Raw genomic sequence first — 11590 nt, 5'->3', positions numbered from 1 at the left:
TTATAGACACACTATTTTCCTGTTTAATACTGTGAAGTGCTTTGACACAATCTGTATTTTAACTGTATTAAACAAAATGAAGCACATAACAGATTTTACAATGTTAAAATAAGTAAAGGATCCTGTCTAGTAACGCTGCAATTAACTTTACAAGGCAGCAGTGCCAAAGACAAAGTTTTAGGAATGCAAAAATTTAGTAACTAGAAGAATTTAAACTTGTTATGCCATTTCTTTACCAGTAACCACAAAGCAAGCAGAGGGCATTTCCGACCACTGAAGCAGTCCATAAGTTAGGTCTAAGTTTAAGCAGCAGCTATAATCACAGAAGCTGTCTGCATTGTGAAATTAAACTCTTACTTGCGTTGTATCTGCACTTGGTTCAGGATGAGGAGATCATTGCTAAGTTTCAGACAGAACTGAACAAACCTTTTTTTCATCGGAGCACCTCTGATTGGCCATTACATCCATAAGAGCAACAGAAGTGTGTTTGATTGGTTGTAATACTGTAAAACTCACATAAAATCTGATTGAGTATTGTAGTTGACCCAATATTATCAATGAAACATTATACAGTTATTTAACAAATTTCCATGACCTTTCCAAAACTTCCTGGGTTTATTTTTTCACATTTGTTTCCAGGCCTGGAAATGCTGTTTGAATGAGTCATTTTTCTCAACATATATTTTCTCAAAATATATATAATCACATAAAGCACCCACACACAACAGCATGTCATAGTTTTAGCATTTCATGTTTTAATTTTTGCAAGTTTAATTCTTCATTCCAGCTGCACTCCAAATCTACAATATTCTGAAAACGTGCACAAAAAAGTTTTAGGTTTTCCTTCCTCCCACAAGAAAACAAAAAATAAAACAAAAACAAAAAAAACCATAACTATTACTCAAGCAGAGTAGAGAGGAAACTAGTGTTAATTCTAGAAAGTTCCTTCTAGTCATGTAATTGATCAGTAACTCAGTCGCATCATCATATAAACGTCAAGTGGGACTCCTCCAGTCTGGGCTCTACACCACAGGGTTAAAAAAAATATTCTCTCTAAAAGAAATATTTTCAACTCATTATTATACCAGTAATGTCATTAATGCAGAAACTGCAGCATCTCCCATCCCTCCCTCTAACAAAATCTCCAACTTCAGGATAAAGAAAAAAAAAGACAAATATTGAGGAATGACACATATTCAAACGTCCCCCCATAAAAAATAAACAAAACAAGTCACCTGAAACAGCTCACAGATTCAAATCGATCTGATGCAGAAAACAGAGCTTATCCTCTAAAGCTCATTTCTAGGATTTTAAAAATCTGTAACTTCCTAGAGTTAAATTAAAATAAATAAATCTTTGATACAGGGAAAGCGGTCAATCTATCATTTATAGTTGCTCTCTTTTTTATTTTTTTCTGTTTTTATAAGAAAAATCTGAGATAACAAAAACATGTATATGTTTTCAGATTTTTCCACTGTCTCCACTGTCACTTCCATACGGTAATGTTAACTGACAAAATATGCAAAGAAAAAAAGACATTTAAAAACTGTACGCAAAGGGACTTTAAAAAACATTTTCATGAAATAAATAAATAAAATACTTGTGTATATCCATGAAGCATAGCTTGGGGTGGGTGAAAGGAAAAGAGAGGTTGAAAATACTTGGTTTCCGTTTTGCACTTAGAGAGCGTAAATGTGATGGAGGAAGAGAAAAGGGGTGGTGTGGGGGCGGAGAGCATCAGTTCGCGGCCATTCCTGTAGCCTCGGATGACAGTCTGAAATCACAAGAGAAGACGGGGTCTTTACACGCGTGTGCATGGTTTACAGTCAGCTGAGATAAAACGAACAGATGGACATCTACAGCACACAGAGCCGGTTCAGTAGCAGAACGAGTCGTTTACCGTGCGTTTGATCAGGTACTCGGCCAGACTTATGCTGGCAGGTGAGCCGGTGATGGTGACCTGCCGGTCGGTCGAGCCCTCCACTGGATTGGCGATCTTGATCTGTGCCCCTGACATCTGACGAATCTCATTGATCTTGGCACCTTGACGGCCAATGATGCAGCCAATCAACTGTCAGGAACAACATTATTGCCACTTTAAATAACCTTTCTATTTGAACACACTGTAAGATGTCATTCATTCCTGTGACGCTGCATTGTCAGTAGGGATGTAACGATTCACTCAACTCACGATTAGATTCCATGATTCGATTCACAATTTTTTAGATTTAAGACAAATTATGAATTAAATGTGTCCTTTTATTATTGCTTGGACAAAATGCTGCACGTTTCTTTGTGAAACTGAAATAATACTATAATATACTAATATAGCACTTGCATATCATTGCTCTTTTGTTGGTTTTGATTGCTTCTATTGTCCTCATATGTAAGTTGCTTTGGATAAAAGCGTCTGCTAAATAAAATGATATACATGTAAATAAAACAATTTTTAAACAAGCCCTTATTAAAATAAGTAACAAAGAAAAGATATCTATTCATATAAACAAAATAAGGCTTTGTATGTGATCTTTCCATTTAAAATGAGAGGCAACCACTGCATTTTAATCATGATCCAAACAAAGATTAGCAGTTTTTAATCTAAACTAGATTGTATAATCTCGAAATTTGAAGCAAAAACAGAATGGTTTTGACTTCAGTTTATATAATTTTATTTTATGTAAAATATATTATTGAAATGGATTTTGTGAGACTATATGTATGAGAAGATGTTTCACTCTCATGCATGAGGTGGAGATTAGACGAGACGCAGATTCACTCGCAGCCAGCAGGTGGAGCTTAAAACTGCAGCAGGTGGCGCTTTAAAGCGTTTCCTCGGTTTCCCGCCGTAAACGAAGCGCTTATGAACACTGCAGCAGGTGGCGCTTAATGCGTTTCCTTGGTTACCGCTGTAAACAAAGCACTTATGGACACTGCAGGAGGTGGAGCTTAAAGCGTTTCCTCGGTTACCCCGCCGTAAACAAAGCGCTTGTGAACACTGCAGCAGGTGGCGCTTAAAGCGTTTCCTCGGTTACCGCTGTAAACAAAGTGATTACGAACGCTGCAGCAGGTGGCGCTTAAAGCGTCTCCTTGTGTTTACCGCCGTAAACAAAGCACTTATGAACACTGCAGCAGGTGGAGCTTAAAGCGTTTCCTCGGTTACCGCCGTAAACAAAGCGCTTATGAAACACTGCAGCAGGTGGCGCTTAAAGCGTTTTCCTCGGTTACCCGCCGTAAACAAAGCGCTTGTGAACACTGCAGCAGGTGGAGCTTAAAGCGTTTCCTCGGTTACCGCCGTAAACGAAGCGCTTATGAACACTGCAGCAGGTGGAGCTTAAAGCGTTTCCTCGGATACCGCCGTAAACAAAGCAGCGCTGCACTTATTAACTTTAATATGCTTCATACAGAGGCAAGATGATTTCTAAAGACAGTAAGTTCCCCTCAGACATGAACTCATATAAACTCTTACCCCTAATTGAATCATGATTTGTTTAGCATCTCAACCGATTTGAACAGTCACATATTTGAATTGATTTTCAACCGGCTCACGGTTCATCGTTACATCCCTAATTTTCAGCAGCCATTATTTCAGTCTTAAGTGTCTAATATACTGATTTGCTGCTCAAGATATTTTATAATTATTATTATCATCATCATCATCAATGCTGTGGAAACTGTTATTATCGCATACACTTTATGGAAATAGTCCTAGATTTTTTTTTTTTAGGATTTGGATAGAAAGTTCAAAAGTACAGTGACTGGGAACGGACACGATCGCTTCAAGGTTTGTTTCCACATTAAACTAGTGTCCATCAGAGACATCAGTTTAAACAACAGGCTACGACATCAGGATGTTACCTCGACAAAATGATTTGGTGGCCACAACATTATCATGTTCCCACAAATTTATGTTATGTAGGGCTGTCACGATTACTGGGAGTAAATCTGAGTAACATTTAGTGTACCAGGTATTCGGCAAAATGACACTGGGAGTGCACAGATACGGGTGCGAACAATAAACGGCAAAATCTATCAACTGTGTGCAAGCACTTCACATTAAAGATTGAAAAACACTGCTGTTGTCCGTCATCATTTCAGAAATGGACTCCACAACAGCACATTTTAATGCTGCAGTATATGAAAGGGTGAACATCCAGCTTTCACAGATTCACTTTTAGATTCTTCATTACTTTTAATCTTGACTTGCAACCGCATTAAGCACAGGTCTGACATCGATGTCTACAGTATGTGAAAAATAACTTGAATATGTATGATGCATAAATTCACACTGCATTGTTTTTCCACCAACAAGTGCCAAACAGAGCGCACAAATAAATAGAAATGAGATAGAAATGATAATTATCTGTGAACTTTTCACATTTACACATAATTTCTCCAAATGGCAGATTAGTATTCATTGCGATTTCATAAAATGGTTATCATAACTCATGGCATGTTTCTGTTATTACTCACACAAATCAAGGAATTATAATTACTGGAGCATTTCATACAGCCTTGGTGACAATTTTTAATATTGAGTGACCATTCAAATGACATAGTTTGGCAAGATTTAATAATTAACTATCAACGAATGTTAATCAGGGATTCAGATTAATCGTCAAGATAACTGGCAGATTACTCATTTACAACTATAATCAACAGCAACGGTCCTAACGTCATGGCCTCAAAATACTATGATGGTTCCCATTACTTACTACCTCATAGCCACCAATAAACATGTCCTGCCCAGTCACCATACCAAAGAATGGCATTGATTTGAAATAGAGATCATTTGTAACATAATAAATGTCTTTACGGTCACTTCTGATTCAATTAATGTGTCTTGCTGGATAAAAGTTGCTAACAATAAAGCAGTAGTAGTAACTGATTTTTATTGCCATGTCAGCATCTAGGGCTAATCTTTGTGGCAAAAAACTGAGTTGCAATAATACAAGAGTTACAAAAAAAAAAATAGTAGTAAAGAAATAAATTACTGAATCCAAACGTGTGAATGGTAGTTGGATTATTTTTGCTATGATACCACAATTTCGGATAGCAATAATTCTCAATATCACAGCAAAAACTAATACTAGCTGCAAGTAGCCCAAGTAAAAAGTTGTAAGAAGTAATCAAGGCACATCTGAACACCATAATTCTTACTTTCATTTCCCTTTAGAGTTGAAGTTATTATATCAACAACATCAAACGGCACATTAATCTCTCAAACCACACGCTTACGAGTCACACTCTCATGTTTTAGACCAGTGGGTCACAACCCCCACTAGAGGTCCCTGAAGATTTACAAGAGGTCACCAAGATCACTCTAGCTTGAGGATTACAAACAGGGATGAAACGGTTACAGTTTGACTGTAAACCCAAGAGGAAATTCCTACGGTTAGTATTGCCATTTAATATTTTGAATTATCATTAAAACTATACTTGATTTCTGCACAGTAGAATTACGTTTGTTGTTGATAACTTCCAACCGTGATTATAGAGTCATTGTTGCAGCCCTAATACTGTCATATATGCATCAGATTGTGCCCTCCCTCTCAGAAGTGGTGCAGTAAACTCACATCGTTTGGAATGGTCAGTTCATGAGAAGCCTGTCTGTGCAGTATCGTCCATACCAGCTGCAGAACAGAGGAACACAATCAGCTCCATCAGCCAATCAAAAGATCAGACACAGACCAACAGCGTCTGAGAGAAGGGGTTTACCAGTGAAGCCTTGGCTGCTGGGGGCCCAAAGGAAACGGACTCTGCTGCATCGCCAACTGGTTGGAGTTTAGTGAGCTGCGGAGACAGAAAACAGCATGCCGAGATATTTAACATTTAACAGTCCGATCACACTACATTTGTAAGTTTTCTAATGGGTTTCAGACCCTTCTGAGTTACAGAGAATAGAAGTGTCTCTTACATCAGGCTGAAGGAATGGGCATGTTTGTCCCTGTACCGCATATGCCTGCAAAACACACGTTTGAGATGAGATCACACACACACCACACGTACTAGAGCTGCAGGTGGCATTAACACACACACACTCACCTGTCCTCCTGCAAAAATGACAGGCGATCCTGAGGGTTTGGGTCGGTAAGGGATGGTCACACCTTTGGGAGGCGACTGAAACGAGAACAGAGGGACGACGGGTCAAATAATAATTCAAACTATCTAGTCAGGTTGTTTTAGTTCTATGTATCAGTTATTGATTGGTTGTTGAGACTTGGGTGGGCAGCCAAATGTGTATTTAGATGAGCATGAACTTGCAGTGCACTAAAGGATTGATTAAATATTATTGGGTCCAAAAAAACAGAACTTAGAAGACTCATAGGAACTCTGTTTCGGGTGTTGCACAGCAGCCAGAGTCAAGGGTGAGATGATGAAGTTTTACCTCCAGCATGACCACACAGATCTGTTTGACACACTCGATGATGGACAGCGGGGTCCCGGCGATCGTAATGGCTCTCTCAGTAGAGTTAGGCAGCATGTCTCCAGCCACCTGTACCTGAGCTCCTGTCGACTACACAGAAATACAGAGTTTTAACAGTCATCTTCACCTACGAACAAAGCCCTTGTTTTTCCTGCGTTACACATTTCAGCGGGACACAGAGAGATCTGCTCACCTCCCTGATCTCTTTGATCTTGCAGCCGCCCTTGCCGATGAGCGAGCCGCACTGGCTGGCCGGCACCACGATCCGCAGCGTGACCGGGGGCTTCGAGGTGGCCGTGCTGTTGGACATGGAGCTGCTGATGTCCTGTGCACATCAACATTCACACCTTACCACAGCTGCTCAGTTTCTTTTAGAAATCAAACGCAATTCTTTAAAATGACTTCGAGCTAACAAATTAAATTAAAAATAAACCACACAACATCACATACACCATGCTGCACTCTGAGCAGTAATCAGTATTTACTAGTGCTGTCAGTCAGTTAAATGAGAGAAATCAGGTAGGATGGATTAGCCTGGACATTAATATAACTCTGATTGTATCCGTCTGAAAGAAGAATGTCATATACACCTAGGATCGCTCGAGGAAGAGTGGATCATGGGGTAGTGTTCATTTTTAAGCTGAACTCTCTCTTTAAGTAGCCAATGAAGGTCAGTGTCACTGACACCAGCACTGCTACTGAGGTCTCTATTAAACACTTTCCCCTCAATTTAAGCCTTTAATTAAACCCATTCAACATTAGAAAAACTGAAAGAAGTTATTTTTAACATTTAATAGGCTTTGAAAAAAAAGGGTTTTAATTTAAGTGAACCTAAAAACACAATCTTCACATAATTCTGTATGAATAACAATGAAACTGAATATAGATTCATCGTTATTCAGGCTACAGAAGTTATTCAGCAAGCAGAGCACGTTCTTTGATTTCCATCAGTGACAAACTCTCTTAAAAACAGCGCTGTGTCTTTAAGAGCTGATGCACGTGACACATATCTGATATTCTCCCATCTCTTTGTATTTGAGTAAATGTTAATATTACATTCTAATTCCTTGCAGAGGTCCGTCAGCCCAGGAACAATGCGGTTTATACTCCTTTCTCTGAAGATATGAAATCAGATTTCATTTACTACACTACACAGGGTTCGTACACATTTTTAACAAGACAGTTCCATGACTTTCTGAGACAATATTCGTGACCTAATGTTCTGTTAATTTACAGTAAGAATAAAAGTCTGTTCAAATTCATCATGGCATTTTGTTATCTAAAATGAATGACTATTAATGCTACCTGTTTTTTGTTTTTCTGTTTTGTCTTGAGCACAAGCTGTGACTGTGCCAGACGTTACTCCCACACAGAGAACATCACATCACTGAATATTGCCATTAAACTAAGATTACCAGCCAAACTCTTTGCAAAAGTGCACCAGACTTGGGAGTATACAAGTACAGAGGGGCTTAAAAGACTTTAAAAGAGTTTGCATGTTCCTGATCGTACAGAGAATCTCTGGTGTACATTAGAGAACGTAAACACCTCTTCCTAGTTTCTCTATGATCATGGAGAAGGCTTTGAAGATGGCGGTGGTGGGGCCTGCGAGGGTGATGATGCGTTCGTGGGGGGCAGTTCCCCTTCAGAAATGTTGATCCGAGCGCCGCTCTGCACAGAGAACAACAGGCTGCTTCAGAGAGGCTCGAAAGACCATCACTAACACGTGAAGAAAACCATCACAACCACAGCCACACACACGCTTCAGTCCTCACCTCCTCTCGCATCTTCTTCTTCAAACCGATTCACCTTTCTGCAACACACAGACGCAGTACGCATGTATAAGTACATTTATATATATATATATAATATATATTATATATATATATATATATATATATATATCACCTTTCTGCAACACACAGACGCATGTATAAGTACATTATATATATATATATATATATATATAACGCATATTAATGATGCATTCATACAACATTAAACCAGTTACAGGTAATTATCACTGTGCCAGTACAATAATGTAAGGCAGTTTGATTCTACCATTTCCAATTATTTTTCAAAAACCTTAAAATAAAACTTTAAATGATAAATTTACACAAAAGATTAATTCAACTAAATATAAAGTGGGGTGTCAGCACAGAGTCCCTGTGTGGATTTTGTTTTTTTTTACAAGGCCATAGTTCATGAAAACCTTATTTTAGTTTTAAAAAATAATTAAAAACTAAAGATTCTGAAATACAGTTTTTTCCTAAAAAGTCTTTATTATAGAAATAATTTTTTATACAAATTATACCGATAATATATTATACCGGCTGTGACACGACAGGTTTTCCAGTTTTCTTCTTTCTGCGATCTCAACACAGCTGTATATAAACCCTCAAATAAGTAGCGTTTACAATCAGACATGATTGTGACAAATCCCTCGAGTTGCACAAAGAAACCCGTGTAAAGCCTCACAGAAGAATCTGAGGCGTGAGAGGTGAAGATTCATCCATTAATCATCAGTGATGGACAAGACTCAGGGGCTTGGTTAGAAGTACTGACAACCAGGTAAAACATTACTCCAGTGAAAATATTAGTCCTCACTTTCGATTTATTTTAGTAAAAGCCCAAAAGTATTTGATTTTTAATGTACTTGAGTATTAAAGTACTGATGGATGTTATTTTAACCAGCACTAGTCAGACTATACATTAGTCAACACTAATAATTACTGAAGAAATTTAACATGTACTGATCTGCAAACAAGCAAAGGTGCTCTCTATTACTAAAACTTACACATTATCAAACCATTAAACCTGAATACACTAATGTGAGAACTCAAGTGAGCAAACAAGTGAAATAATATACCATATAGTATTTTAAAAATGGGGGAAAAACAAAATTTGTGTAGATAAATGTGGCTATAAACAATAAATTGTACAGCTGCATTACATGCCCTCGCTGCAGCAATTCTGTCTAAAGAAACGGCCAAATATTAAAGATGAAGTGGATATTTGAGTCAATTATTAAACGAGGAATAGATCGCACATTAAAGTGTAAAAACACTCGTCAGGCCGCTGGCGCTCTCTCTGCAGGCACGGGTTATAATGCGTAACCCAAATTAGCTCCATTGTTTAATACAGTAACAGTTTTGCTCAATAAAACCATGATTACTTGCTTTTGATTTATTGCTATTATGTGTGTTTTAAGTCATTAAAGCTTAGGTATATTTTTTATTAACCACAAAAATTTTTTATTATGATTATCTGATTACTCAATCATCAGATAATAATTAACTAATTACTGGATTACCAGAACAATCGTTAGGAACAGCCCTAATTCAAAACACTAACACGAACCGCACCATGTGGGATATTCAGATCAAATTTATTACCTTAATGCAGAAACTTAATAGAAAACAGACAATGTTTTCTCTTAAGAGATTTATTTTGTTGTAAAGAATTCAAAAACATGAAGCGTTTGTCATGTTCTGACCATAAAGAGTAGTTAAAAAACAAAACTAACATTCTGGTTTAACTTAGGAGCAAAAACCTGCCTTTAAACTGGAACGAAATAAAGATCTGAAACATTGTGATAACTGACGGTATCGACTGATATGAAGTGTTATTTTGATGGCCACGTCGCCCAGCCCTAACCGTATGAAGTTAAAGATACTAATGAAATCCTCTGATGAAGAACACTTACACAGTAACAAAATAAAAACACTTAGTCCCTGTGCTCTAGGGCTGGGAAAATGTAGAAAATGTATGAAAGGGCTTTTCTGCTTTTTGCATAGTTTTGTTCAATTTGGTACGCTTTGCAAATTTGAACACAAATAACGATATAAAGAGTCGAGGCTGAAGGTTTCTGTCCTCTGTGTGCAACGCTGTACTACACAGAACATCAGTAATCAAACACAGAGCATCGTAACAGACCAGATTAATAGAGCACAAATCACTCTCCAGTGGCTAGGGTTAGGCAATCTTAATGACCTCAACATGACTCTCAGTACCAGCTGAGGAATCAGAGCGGTTATTTCAGGGGGTCATGTAGACAGCAGACGCGAGCAGCGCGACGAGACTAAAGCTAACAGAAGCACCCGTGATGCTCTGCTTGTGGAGCAGATAAACTGGATGCTCCGTTTCTATTTCCTGACGAACTCCAGCGCTCCGACACAAGTAATAATCTCAAACATTCATAACTAAGAGAATCCTGAAAAAAACCTTCCTCACAAATATCGTGCAGCACACACAAAATGATGTTACAAAATATTTCTATTTCAGATAGAAACATGAAAAAATTCTACTCTTTCTGAAGATCATGTGACACTGAAGACTGGCGTAATGATGGCTGAAAATACAGCTGCACATCACCAGAAACACAGTAGCCTGGGTTAAAACATTCAAATGGATCATTTAAATTGACAATATTACAGTGTTTACTGTATTTTTAATAAATAAATAAAACCTTGGTGAGCATAAGAGACTTTCCAAAAAATAAAAAATAAAAAGTAGGGGCCTTGAAAATGTTTTTCTCTAGAAAAGGTTTGGGAGCACTGGCCAACTCAAACACATAACATTTAATTCATACAGGCCTAGCTCATGAGAAAAACAATGGCACAATAAAAAAACACTTTCCAGGTCTGTCCAATCCCTCACTTTTTCTACTTATACAAGGTTGCAATGTTTTGCCCTGTAATTTTTTTTCTCTCATATCACAATGTAATATCGCTATCGCCTGGACAGTGTAACATACTGTGATATGATGTGCAGCACTGTTAGAAACACACCTTTCCGATGATGCTGCCCACTTCTTTAACCGTGCATCAGCAGTCTGATGGTGAGCGTGACGTTCAGGCCCTCCTTCAATCACACCTGAGTCCATGATGAGCTCCGGATCTGTGCTCACGACAGACTATCACCCTGCACCACCACACACACACACACACACACCACACCCACACAGGTGAAGCCCGTGATAAACACGCTGAGGAGTAAACATGACGTTATCCCGAGAAACACGAATTCGGGTTACTGTAAATACTCATTTGAACCAACAGGCCATTCCTATAAATATGACGCTGATTCCTGTTACTCAGACGAGTTTAGTTTTACATCTGCGGCTTCTCTTCGTAAATACGCCATCTATCTTCGTTAGCTGCGAAG

The 11590-nt window shown here is 38.2% G+C and overlaps 1 pseudogene; it reads right to left on the bottom strand.

The window, feature by feature from the left end:
* Positions 1-735: 735 nt before the first annotated feature.
* Positions 736-11330, bottom strand: LOC122146072 (annotated as a pseudogene).
* Between the last annotated feature and the right edge of the window lie 260 nt (positions 11331-11590).

Source organism: Cyprinus carpio, chromosome A9 (assembly GCF_018340385.1).
Source record: "Cyprinus carpio isolate SPL01 chromosome A9, ASM1834038v1, whole genome shotgun sequence".
NCBI classification, from domain to species: Eukaryota; Metazoa; Chordata; class Actinopteri; order Cypriniformes; family Cyprinidae; genus Cyprinus; species Cyprinus carpio.
The sequence above is the reverse complement of the archived record's forward strand: the minus strand, read 5'-3'. Positions and strand labels throughout refer to the sequence as shown.